The sequence below is a fragment of the Contarinia nasturtii genome, unplaced genomic scaffold, assembly GCF_009176525.2.
Source record: "Contarinia nasturtii isolate CC-2019 unplaced genomic scaffold, AAFC_CNas_1.1 Cnas_scaffold_2861, whole genome shotgun sequence".
NCBI classification, from domain to species: domain Eukaryota; kingdom Metazoa; phylum Arthropoda; class Insecta; order Diptera; family Cecidomyiidae; genus Contarinia; species Contarinia nasturtii.
This window is the reverse complement of record NW_022200178.1, coordinates 350,639-364,523: the sequence shown is the minus strand read 5'-3', so window position 1 is coordinate 364,523 and position 13,885 is coordinate 350,639. Positions and strand designations below refer to the sequence as shown.

At 35.2% G+C, this 13,885-nt stretch overlaps 1 protein-coding gene across 4 annotated transcripts in view; it reads left to right on the top strand.

Moving 5' to 3' along the window:
• LOC116349318 (protein artichoke) overlaps window positions 1–13,885 on the top strand; it is a 134,095-nt gene that overhangs the window by 16,575 nt on the left and 103,635 nt on the right. For 3 of the 4 annotated variants that reach the window (XR_004201899.1, XM_031780702.1, XM_031780703.1), the window contains exon 3: window positions 13,204–13,297. The gene's annotated coding sequence lies outside the window, so the exon portion shown is untranslated. Of the gene's footprint in view, window positions 1–2,918; window positions 2,939–13,203; window positions 13,298–13,885 lie in introns of those variants that run through there. The other variant, XM_031780704.1, reaches the window with a different exon arrangement.

Below are 13,885 nucleotides of genomic sequence, written 5' to 3'. Positions count from 1 at the left end.
CTTTATTATTCCTAACACAAATAAACACATAAAAACCATTTTACATTGGGCCAAAATGTGATGTGATGCATTATTATTATTGGGTAGATGGAGAAACATGGGTGTCAAGTCAATTGACTAACTATATATATTCACGTGTGAATTTTTGGCCAATGCACATATTATACACATCGGAGTTTGTTGTTTAAAACTTTGTCCGCATCCGATTTATGCTGCCGAACAATGTTCATAATTCATTTGCCAATAAAGGGGAGGGAGAGGGAGAGAGAGAGAGAAAGAGGTAATTGGTTGCTTTGGCCTTTGATAAGCCACTTTTGCCACACTCACTATCGCTATGATTAATAACTAATGGATGTTTTGCTCGTAAATGGAATAATGGTGGCTTTGTAATAGCGGGTGGTACAAAATTGGCATTCGCTTGGCTTTTCAAAGCGATACTTTTAGCCAATAATTTTACGTTGTTGGTACTTGCGGTTTTGGGAAACAAAGGCTTGATGGTTTTTTTGACCATTTTCTCAAGACGTTACACAAAAACCATATGCCATTCGATAAATATGTTAAGTCATGCAATACAATACACCATCATCGCTTGCAAATTCATAAATGTCTTTAAGTAAATGAGAATTGTTTCATCATATAATAACATAATAATAATTTGGTGTTAAATCAATAAGTCGATCATTACCAGAAGACGCATTAAGTGAGACTTGAACGATGTCTTGAGAAATTAATATCATCACATCCGGAGATTCGATTCATTTGAGGCATAAACAAAGCGTACGCATTTACCAAACATGCATTTAATGAACGTTGCTACTTCATGTTGCGCCCAATGAAATGAACATTAATGAACACATTTGATCAATTACATTGATTTTCACCGAGAATGATTTAAGGCATGTTATACAGCTACAAATTGCATTAAATGAAAATTGAAATATGCAATACAGAATTTGAACAGTATTGAATTTGAACTGGCGTCCACTCGAAATTGTTATTGTTTTTTTTTTTTTTTAAGATACGTAGAACATCGAACAATATTGATGCACAAATATCAAGATAGTGTACAGAAGAATATCACAATAAAATCCATGCACACAATGGCAATTTGGAGAATCAAGCCTATTGTATGCCTTATACATTAACAATAGATGCTCAAACGAACCGAATTGAAATTCCATTTGAAAATTTTGGATGATTACTTTCTATTTGGCTTGACCAAACATTTTCCCAATGTAAATTGATCGTTAGTTTAGCAGTAATCAAGGGGTCAATCCAACAATCGAAAATAATCTCATTTTAAATCCAAAACATTTCGTTATCATTCTATTTTCAACAGAAATATGATGTAAAATAATCCGTTTAGATGCTTTTGATGTAATTATAAATCCATGAATGTGAACAGATAGCAAACACGTGTCGAACACAAAACGCAACACAATCCACAATAATATGGCCATAGATGTGGAAAATTCAACAAGACACATTCTGAAATTATCAAAATTCCTAATGAATTGGTGAAAAGACTCAAGAGAGCCATATCAAACATTCCCCCTAGCCTCGCCTCACCTCGATCGTACAATAATACTATTTCAATTTCAGATGTTTTGCTTCGCATGAAACTCATAGTAAACAATAGAGGTACAAAAATCAAATCCAATTTGTCAGTTTGAATATGCTTGGAAAATAGAAGATATGTCTATACAATCAACATTTCTATTTTAGCATGTAGAAAATATGTCCGGGAACATATTTGTACCGACTGACTAATTGGATTCCATTGGATTTTAGAATGAGATACTTTGAGAAGTATGACGTGGATTACTGGAAAGTGTATCCAAAAAACTGTGAGAAATGCACAAACATTTCATTCTTTACAAATATCGAATATTTCATGTTCAGAACCAAACAATGGCCACATATTTGGCATCAAATACTTATTTAACTTCGACATTTTTCATTCATTAGTTTTCATCAGGTTGTTTATTCGATTTCGCCAAAATGTTGGTTATATTATCGAAAACGAGTTGGCGAAAAAAAGAAGGTGATTTGTTGTTCATACGCATATTTGAATATTTTCCCATTGTCTCAAATGGCATGAAAGAAGCTATAAATTCATTTTATGTTCAAACTTTTTCGTCGTCTTTCAAAACAATCGTTGCGTTTTTCCATTGTCTGATGCTTCCGACAGTTATCAATTATGTTGATTAGTTTGAGTTGTCTTAAGCGTTATTTTTTCGCCCTCTCTCTCTCTCCCTCTTTCATTTTCTCTCTTTCTATCTCTTTATGGATCCCTGAAAATGTATTACATTTTATTATATTTTCGATCGAGTTGGTTTACATTGTTCACATTTTTCACGCTGATAAATTCGTGTATGCGACAGCCTTTTCGTTTGTTGTTCACATGCTATCATTGTTTATTTTTTGAACGGTTTTATGTACGATGTATTTATACATTGAATGGTTTTATGTTAATAACTTATTTAATTAGTATACAGATAGATATTAATCAAACTGAAACAAACAAAGCAATATTTGCATTACCTGAAACTGCCATTATACACTTGGAAAATGTCATCTTATTTACATATTACTTTATCGATCGGATACGACGCCTCGAAAATTATTGATGTTACACAAATTCTGACAACAAACCAGCTAAATGTTCGGGCAAACAAATTTTACACCCCAAACGTACACCAACGTACCGATTCGTGTTTAGTTGCTGTTTATATCGGTTGTTGTTCTTGTTGAAAATTTTTCGAAAAGTTTTAATCTTGCATCAGTAAAAATCATAATTTGTGCTTTATCCACCCCCTGAAGTGGGGCTCGAAAGAATAAGAAGAAAAAAGAAAAGCGATTATCAAAATCTTTTGTCGCGTTGACATCAAATAAACAGAAGGATTAACACCAGAGAGAGAGAGGGAGCTTGAGAGAGGTAAAAAAGCGAAATACTGTAAAAGGGTTGTTTTTTTTTCTGGAAATGGCATGACACCATAGTGACGATGTTAGCACTGCTGTTGAACGCTGGACGCATGTGTTTGATTTGCATGCGCTTTTGTACTTTTTTAATCATTATCGCTTTATTGTATTGTCATGGTAGCCCTGGTCTTCGTCCCCAATTTTATAAAGCTATACACCATAAGCGTCAAACGTTTATATCTTTGTTTCAATCTGCCGCTTAATTTTATGCTTTCGTTGAGCACAATTTCATTAGACAGTGGGAAATCCATCGATGTGGCAAAACCGACAGTAAGAAATGACGCTTAAAAAAGCGGACTATTCACAAGGGTGCATCAAAGTCTCATCTACACTTTTAATATTTTAACCTAAAATATCGAGAGCGAATCGAACAGAGAAAAACATATAAGAGACAACTTATCATACGTATCCAATGAAAGGAAAAAAAAGCAATGGGTAGGGAAATCACTTTATAAAGCACTTCATCTTTTAAACAGAGACTAAGCCATTGTTCAGTGTTCATTTTTTTTGCTTCGATTTTATCAAGTGACTAGAATCATTTGAAGTTGATTCGAATTTAGTGTATTTGAATAATCCGATTCTATGAGTACTTCAAAAGGAACCCTTTTTTCGACCAAAATTTACCTATAAAAAAAAGTTCGTGTTCTCTCTCATTTAAAAATAAAAAGAAACGATCCAAGGAAATTCCCGGCTTGTGTACCCATTAACTTGGTGCTTTGCTATGCAATGTAATGACAGGTATTAAATAAACAACGAACACATTTCTACCCACAATGGCAAGATAAAAGCATTCCCAAGCAATATGAGCGCACTGCAAATGAGATTGTTTACTCGTCACCATCATTGTTATTTTCATTGTCATAACAATTTCACAAAGCTTTCGGATTGTGTTTGTCTTTTTTTGTCCTACTTTGACACGTCTTGAACTGAAGCAAATTTATGTGCACACCCACACAAGCATACGCATACATACACAGTCCATAACTTGGTCCAACACAAGCCCAACGTCTGTGCGCTGTGTGCGATTACCCAAGTGAATTGAGATAGACATGGTCTTAACGATTTCGTTCATAAAACATAAGCAAAAAAACGGGAGGGAGAATGAAATGCAAGAAATGTAAATTATACTCTTATGGTGTGGTTTGGTTGACACATCGTTTCACATCGAGTCACCAAACGATTTCACACAACGACATTGAATTATTATATTATCCAGCATTTTAATTCACTAAGGTCTCTGAGCCCGGCACTGGCCAAAATAAACGAATATTCAAATAATCCGAATATTGTTATCTATGGAAAGCATCGCACACAAATTTCAGAACAATACCAAATTGTCTTCGAAGTTTGCAAGTCAACCAGTAGCCATACACTGACATTTATTCGTGTTCACCAAAGTTAAATAAACTGTCGCTTTATGTTGACATGTATTCATGACCACATAGAATATACAAATCTACCATACATATCCGCATGAATCGGATTGAGAGATATCTTGGACCAGAAATCTCTTTCTAATTCCGACGGACCATTTCATTTGCAATTCGATAGATAAACAAAAACCGAACTCGATTTCCCTCTTTTCGGGCGGCTCATTTCGGATGCTCTTTTGCTCATTTAGCCTTAGAACATTGAACGTGTGATATCCCAATCGGCGCCAACTGTTTATAAATTCGTTACGTAATTTTGTGGTTGATTTTTTTTGTTGACTTCGCCAAGAGACACCAGAGTGACATTAACTTCGTTAATTTGGTCACTTGTGCTACAACACCGAGAGAGAATAAAAAAAACGGAATTGCATTTTAAGCTTTATTTAGCCTATTAACACCAACCGCCTTCATCACATCTTACGACAATTTCCCACGATCATTACACCATGTATACGGTTGAGAAGGTTGAGGAAATCGCTTTTATCGCTGTAAATTTTAAATTGTGTGACTTCTTGATTCGAAAAATTGCTATCGATTTTCCGATCGATTGAGTTTCTTGCACGGAGTTTGTCATCTTGCGTGAAAAATCTGGAATGTGAAAAACGAGCATAAAATTGAAAGAGAGAGCATAAAACGGTGCACATCACGAATAAATAATGATGACTGGAATTTTCAATAGAATGAGAAACTGGTGTTAAATAAAAACAATGTTCTTTCTCTAGTGTTTTTTTTTGTGTCAACGGAAACGATGGGATGTGTGGATGCATTGTGTTAAATGGTATTATTGCTTTTCTTTCTGCAACTGTGCAATATGCACACTTTTCGGGGTCTACGACAAAACCTTTGAGCGTAATTGTATTTCAGTCTCATTTGCTATTCTTCGGTGCTCATGTTCATCTGTTGTTTATTTTCGTTTTCTTCAGTGGAAAAAAGCCACAAGAGAGCAAGAGAGAGCAAGCACAAGTTCAACGTACATCATTTTTACTCCTTACGCGAAAATAACGTACATTTAACACGCGGCAATTCCATGGTAAAATAGCGAATAGTGTTATTTATTTTGATTCGCTTGAATTCTGCCATTTGTTGGATGCAACTAAGCATGGAATTGTCATTTCATTTCTGCTACACCAATGAACTCGATGCACTCAATTACAACATTTTTGTCGCTTCAAGAGAGCGAAAGAGTGAAAAAGAAAAACAAAATAGAGAAAAAAAAGAACTATGCACCGAACACTTTGGAATGTGAACTTAAATTGGTATGCACGTTGAGAGAAAAAATTGAAACAAAAACAAAAACGGAGAGCAAGAGAGTGAAAGAGCGAAAAAAGTGACAAAGACATAACAAACCGCACGATATTTTAACGACCAAAATGAATCGGGCGAGGCGAACCGAATGCCAAAGTGCATGTGTTGCATCGTACACGCTTATAATTGCACCGAAAGCGATATCACACGGTGCTAACACAACGAAACACACACAGAAGCCATATATGCCCATTGAATATAAGTCAAGCGCTCGTGTACTTGTGCAAAGCATGCAACTAATGAAACATATTATTTCCCGTTGAAATAACGACAAATTTCCCAAAGCAAATTCCATTTTTTTTTGTTGTTGGACGACCCTCATTTGATGATTTTTTTCTCCCTTTTTGGTATTTTTGTGTTTGTGGTTGCTGTTTGTTAGACGTGTTTTGCGGTGGATTCACTCCTCCTTCAGGTCACCATGATTGTGTGACGCATTTCAAATGAAAAGTTGTAAACTTCATGAAACGCTTTTTGACCGAAACAAAAATACAATTGAACAAACAAACAACAACAAAAAAGAACACACACGAAGTAAAACAACGCATAGAAAAAGTCAGTCAACCAAAAGTAACTGCGGGAAAAATTGACACATATAACAATGGGGGGAGCGCAGTGAAAGAGAGTAAAAGTTGCGGTACAGCCATTAAGCTCTCATATACAATGTATCTCTATGTCAGAAACAATTTCTAACGGGCACTTTCCGCGCTTTTTTTATTAATTTTGTTACATGGAGTTTTTTTTTTTGTATCTGACGCTTTTACGAAGTGCAAAATAGAACGCGCAAAGTGAAGTAAATGGCATTTTCTTGTGGCATTGCAATGAAAAAAAAATGTAATCGATAGTCTTTGGAAAAATCTTTGTGAAGGTCCATTAAGGCGAGAAAAGAAGAAGCCGGCGTTCGTTTATGAAACCATTATGATGACAAATTTTGGAAACGCGAGAATCGAGATAGCAAGACAAGTGTTCCAATACTCATTACATTACGAGTCTCTTCGTATTAAAATAGAAAATAGCATTTGAGAGATAATTTAGTATCTTAATTGGTGTTCACTTACATTTACATTTCGTTGTTTCTATCAATGGAACATTGCTTATGGCACATACACACTGTCATTCATATTATTCGTACAATTCGCTTTTCTCATCTATTTAGATTCCATTTAAATGGATAATAATAATGACGAACAATACACCCGGCCACACTTCGTTCTCTACATATACACGCATCAGCATGATAATTTGACTTTTGGAGGGTGCCGAGAGTACTGGGATGTGAAGAGAACAAAATTGAGTTGTATTGAATAAAATTAGATCGTCGATGTGCGCTTTGTGTTCAAATGAAATTTAGCGGTAACATAGATGTGTGTATGATAACACGAACATACTCACTTTACACCGATGCACAAGCAACAAAAGAAGAAAAAAAATGTAACGAAGTAATGAAATCAAGCGTCTTCTTGCTTGTTATCTACACATTCGCATCGATCTGATGATTCCAAAGAGTGCAAACGAAGTGAGCGAACGCGCATTTGCACTCACAATATTTCTCGCATCATCTGCACTCTGTTTAATAGTATAGTAATATGAGAGAAGAAAAAAACGAACGATAGAAAACTTGATACTTTGTTATTATATCTTAATAATCCGCCTACTTAAGCTAATATTATCAACCGTCCTGCCATTATGTTGAGCATCACAATTGAGTCTCTCTCTCTCTCTCTCTCTCTCTGTTCGTCGCGCATCTGCTCGCATTTTTTTTCTGTGGTTTTGATGAAGTAAATGTAGTTACGCATCAACGTAAAAATCCAAGAGAAGAAGCTTACTTTTTTTTTTTGCTTTCAGTGAACGCGTACATAAAACGCAAAATAATATTTACATATTTTGTTAATTTTTTCTGTATCACGCTTCAATGTCGTGTCGTCTTTTAACAACAAAATTTTCTTGCGGCTTCTTTTTTATTTTTATTCGATCCGAATACAATCTAGTTTATATTTTGTTGGTTTTCATTCTGAGTGCAAAATGTAATGCTTGCGCGCTTCTTTTCTCCCATCGATAATACACAGTCGCATTATCATGCGAAAACTTTTATTTTGTTTTCGTCAATCGCCTTGAATTTTTGTTTGTGCAAAACGGCCCATTCCATTTTGACGTAAAAATATTTTCACAATTTTTTTTTTTATCTGTCCTTTTCCTTTCGATTTCGTTCGCTTTTATGTTCGGTTTAACTTCAATTTAATATGACACATTATAATAGTCATAGCCATAGCCATAACAATAACGACGAAAATAATCATAACGATGAAGGCGATGAGAGGAAGAGAGAGAGTGAGAAAAATGCGTCCATGTGCCATTCAGAATTTTCCTTAAATATCCTCACACCATTCGCATCTGCTAGCATTTTGGGATTCAAATATTCGTGTCGAAGTTGTCACGATGAGCTCGAATACTTGATCTTTGTCTTTTGGCACCAGGCGATTTAGAAAGAAAAAAGTCGTAGACAAGTGAAAACATGCTGCACCGAAAAAAAGAATTGGTAATCATGGCTAAGTGTTGCCCCCAAGAATTGACTTAGGCGAAAAAAAGTTGGCAATAGCAAAAAAAGCGAACACATTCCTATCAAACAATCAAAGAAGAAAGGCCAGAAAAGGCCAACAAGAGAAAAGTTGAATAGACGACACGAAAGCACGGCACAAAGTGAACGAAAAAAAAGGGCACAAAAACGAGAGACGAAAAGAACTAACAGCGAATAGGAAGAGGAGGAGAGACAGTCAGAGAGAGAGTGCGCGAAGGAATAAGAAAGAGAAATATGAGAATTCATCGAAATATGTTACTACTGAATATGGCTGGTCTATCCAAATGTATGTACCAATGTGCGGATTCACGCTGTGCTTTCGATTTTGCAGCAAAAGACATCAGCACCGAATATTCAAATGTTGATGGTCGATTTTTCTGTTTTCATTTTGGAGCTGATTGCATTTCTCAATGGTGTCGAAACTGAATAGAGACCGAAAAAATTGATACACAAATTAAGAAATTCAATGGAATATAAGAAATGCTCAACTGAAAATGAAGTGAGAGAACGAGTGTTGAACGACACAATAAATGAAAGGGAAGAAATGAATTAAAAAGCCAAGTTCAGCAGAAAGATTGAGTCATGAATTTCGTAGAGACGAAACAAAGCAAAACGTTTTCATTTTTTCCAATTTTCCACTGTCAATTTGAGAAAGTTAAATAAAAAGAAAGAAAGAAATTGCTGTCCGTTCGTAAAATGCTTCCGGAACAAATTCTTGGCAAGAATTTGTGTGCCGTTTGTGCGCGAGAGCACGCGTCCGTCTCAAAAAGGCAAAGTTTAAGAAAAGTGTATTATAAATCAAAATTGAATTAGAAATGGTGTCGAAATGACACGTTTCTAATTAAAACGATTGAAACAAACGCGCACACACTTATACATTGTGCTGGAATTTAATTTTGTCCTCTTAAAATTCATTTGGGCAGAGCGTAGCCGATGGTGATAGGGCACCATTCTTTTTGTCAAATTCTCTGCATTTTTATTTCAGTATCATTTTTTCTTCTTCGTCTTCTGTTTCTCCCTCTTCTTAATTGCATGGAAAATAATGATTGTGACACAAAAAGTGAGCTGATCTAACTGCAATCATTATAAAACAAGACGATGATGTTGATAATTTGATATTTTTTCTGATGGATCTGAGATCGGATGGAAATTGATAGACTTTTTGCTTGCGCTCATTTTTAATGGAATTTAATTTGAATTGTTTTGTGATAGAATCCATCGCTTACTCTTTTTCATCATTATCTTTCAATTTTTTTAAAAGATCTATTCAATTGAAAATAAGTTGCACAAAATCATTGCGATTACAACAATTTTTGCTTTATACTGCTGTTAGAGAGTAATTCGGTACAGTTTAATTCATTTCGTGCAATTTCTTACACAATTGAATGAGAGAGAGAGGACAAGAGAGTAGCAGCGGGAGGTAGGTAGAATTTATTCGATTTTATTTTCAAATTAAATGAATAAACACACACAAAGAGTATTGAATATGCCATAACTTGTTGTTTTTTATGTCAATCTCTCTGCATCTCTCTGTTTTTATGTATGTAGTATATGAATTCATTCAGTGTTTCATGCTTGCTGTCAATCTGGTTTTGCTTTTGTCATGGAATTGTTTTGTGAAAGGTTTTTAAGGATTTGTGACAAGCACAAACAAGTCGTATTTGCTCGGATTTTATTTCAAAAACGTTGAAATAATGCAGCTAAGTGCTGGACTACAATGGATTAAAAACAGTGAAACGAACTGACATGAACGAAGTATTTTCTCTCTACATGATATATATTTAATTTACAAGATTGCCAGTGCTTTCAAGCGAATGAGATACGTACTAACCGGTATTGGTGTTCTGTGTGCTTATAATTGTGTGGCAAACAATCAAATCTCGTCGTCCAAAGTGATTTCATTTAAAACAACCGAAGCGACTTCTCTTTCAAGACTCATAACCCATATTATTTTAAATCGTAATCCTTTGATGCGAAGAATGCTATGGTGTATGCCATAGAAAATGGATAAAATATGAAATTAATATTGCATTGAAATGGAATACTATAGAAAAAAATTACTATGGATTCCTTCGTTCGTTTTCTCCCATTTATTCTTTTTCTCTTTACTTTTTTTCTGATTTCATTTCTCTATGTGTGTGTGTGTTATTGTTGAGCTCCTTTCTTCTTTGCTGTCGTCGCACTCGCATCCAGATGAACAATCAGAAACAAACGACAGAGAATGAAAGAGACAAATCATAATTTTTACAAATTGGAGAGAAGGAAAAACTACAAAAAAGCTGATGGCAGACTTTCTAACTTGCATTCGCTCAGAGAAAAAGAGCACGCGAACCAAATTTTTTTTATTTCGTTCGTTTTTAAGTAGAAAAACTTTTCTCCTCAAAAGGTGGATAAAGAGAATATTGCGCTTTTTTTCCTTTCTGAAACGGCTGCTCATGATGTTGCTTCTGCTAAAAAGAGCCATTGAGTTAAATTTGCTACAATGTTTACCATCTTCCATAACGAAGTAGTCATTAAAATTATTACTTTGTATTTGTGCTGAGAATGAAGAAAAATCAGCGAAGACGTGAATGAAAAAAAAACATGAATAAAATCGACTTCTTATCTTCCATCTTATGAATTTATTGCAACGAAAACTATTATTGCAAATAATTGCACGGTTTGTTTATTTGAGCAGAATAAAGCACCGATAGCTTCGACATAACAACCTTAAGCCAAAATATGATATTGTATATCTTGGGATTACGTTAATCAACTTATAGCTGTTAAGCTTAATTTTCTATCGTGGAAACGCTCTGTTTCCGTTAGTTTGTATTTACTCCACGGTCGCTAGAGTAACTTCTAGCTTATACCAATTATTAATTTTCATTGTAGTGCATATATATATGTAGTGTGTCAAAGAATCCACCTTTCGGAAACATTGAAAGTTGTCAAGACAACCCAAAGAAATACGTGCGAACGTATGTTGCAAACTTATGAAAAATATTTTCTTATTTCCAAGAAATGTACCGCATTCAAAAAGAAAAGCATCTATTATTAAAACGATAGGAAAATGTAAAAGTTTCGGGACAATCGGGAAACCAATTTCAATTGAACCTACGTCATATAGATGTTTATATGGTGGAAATTGGCCTGCTACCATGGTTTTGTTTGGAATTCGTTGACCATTTATCGGGTCGATGTTGGATAAAATTTATGTTTGACATTGAATACGATACGGTGTATAATTTCCTGCAACGGAAAAAGAAAACATTTCTATTCTTTCGGTTGAAATCAAATGTTAGATGGGTTTTAACCTGAAAACGCACAACCATCACAAATTCCCTTCATTCGGCTTACAAAACCAACGGTCGATGTATCGTGCTAATGGGGGAACCGAGGCGGCCGGTATCATGTCAGCAATTCTTAATGCAAACTTTTTTGGCACACAAACATAAAAACACAAAATCAACGACGAAAAAAGCCAACACACAAATCCATTTTTGGAGAAATGCCGTTTCCATTTGACCGCACTTGTACACATACATAAAAAAGCTGACACCATCGTTGTGTGTATGTTCGATTTGAACGCTTAATAAGCGCTGATATGCTATCTTCATTTTCCCTTCAACGTAAACGCAATCTCACAATGCAAACCGAGAAAAAGAGCAATCTCATTCTATCTTCCGTTATTATTATATTAAACAAGTTGTACAGTTAAATATTTATATCCTTCGGCTGGCTAAATACATTGCGCTCACAGCATTTTCGCCACATTCATCTAACTATATGCGGATTCTGCTTTGTTAATGGTTGACTTTTTCATTTTTTTTTGTTTTGTTCATTTGGTATCTTCATTTAAATCGCTTATATTATAGCCCAATGTTGTGAATAAATTTCCCGTTCTTCATTTGGTCGGCTCAAAATGTGATGCGTATTACTTGACACGGCAACCATCTCTTTTCCCAATTTCAACCAAGTATTTCAAACAAACATAAGCTAAGTCGCCGCATCAGCAGGCATCAGCAGCAGCAGCAACCGAAACAGAAAAGTCAGTAAAGAAAAGCGAGTCATTATAAGTGAATCCAAAAATCCAAATCCAAACATTCATCGACTTTAAAATTCGTAAAAGCAGCAAAAGAGCTCGACGAAAAATGGTGGCAAAGCGAAAGAAAGCAGCTGTAAAAGCGGAAGAAATGTAACAGACGTGAATATTTTCCCGGTACTCTGGTGAAACTGTGATGTTGGCTGCTGGCAATGGCATGCCGCCCTCATACCGTATACATCATTCCAAACAAAACGTAAAGCGAATAGAAAACGACGAAAGCGAACAGAGAGATAGAGATAAAAACGCACACACACAATATTCTTATATATTGTACATGGTTATTTTGCAGCTACGTACTAATTTTCACATCCGACCAACCGACAGACCAAACCGACTGATTCACAGAGAGAACAACCTCAATGGAAAATTTATTTCATTTTCATTCGCTTTTGGCTTTATGTGTCTTGGCATATTCCAGAATGAAACATTTATTGTTGCATTTATCAGTGCGAACAAGCGCACGAGCGCGCGTACAGCAGCGCCCCTGGGATAAGAGAAGAAATAACAAGGAAAGCCGCATATTTTATCCTCTTTAAAATGCTAACCAGTTCGAACGAAAGCCTTCTTTTGTAAATTTAATATCAACATGATCAATAAATTCATGCTTTATACGGTTAGAGAGTGTGTACCCCGAAAAATCTAGACCCGCTGGCATACGTCCACAATAAATTTCATACATTACTCTTTCGCTCTCATTCATCTACAGTTTTTTTTTGTGTGTAATGTGCGCACATCCCTTTTTTGTGTATAATTTTTTAATGTTTAAACCCATTTTTTTTTTTGTAAAAAAAGTCTCATTTCCGTTTTCATTATCGACTTTATTGCAGGCTATCGGATTCAATATTAAATCAAAACACAATTGCAACCGAACTGATTGAATTGACTTGGATTGATGGAATATCCAAAACAAAGCAAATAAAGGTAACACATAAAACCATTTTTTGTTTGATAAATTATATTTTGAAAACGCAAAATAATCGAAAAAGAAAGTTTTGCATGTTTTTTGAATTAAACCATAAATCAAAACCAGTGTTTTTTTTCGTTAAAAATATAAACTTGAACATGAGATAATAAACGATAAGATGTGTTTTTGAGAGAGCGAGAAATGGATGAAAATAACCGAAACGAACTAGAGATTGTATTCTCCGGCGAATTGCATCGTGGGGTAATCAGTAGCGATGATGACATAATATTGAATTAGGATGAGAAAAATGGGGCGCTCCAACAAAGGATTTTGATAACATTGTACGGAAATAGTTTGGCTTTTGTGTATGAACAACAAAGTGCATGCATGCACCAATCTGCTGCGCGGAATTATCAAAGCGTCTGTCACTCTTTCACCCGGATTCACATTCTGTGCTCTCTCTCTCTCTCTCTTTTTCTCTCTCTCTCTCTCTCTCTCTCTCTCTCTCTCTCTCTCTCTGTGATCGTGTGACTAACGACAAAGTTGGTGTATGTAATGCGCGCACACGATCCCAAATGCAGTTTGCTGGTTCTTTCACATCTTTT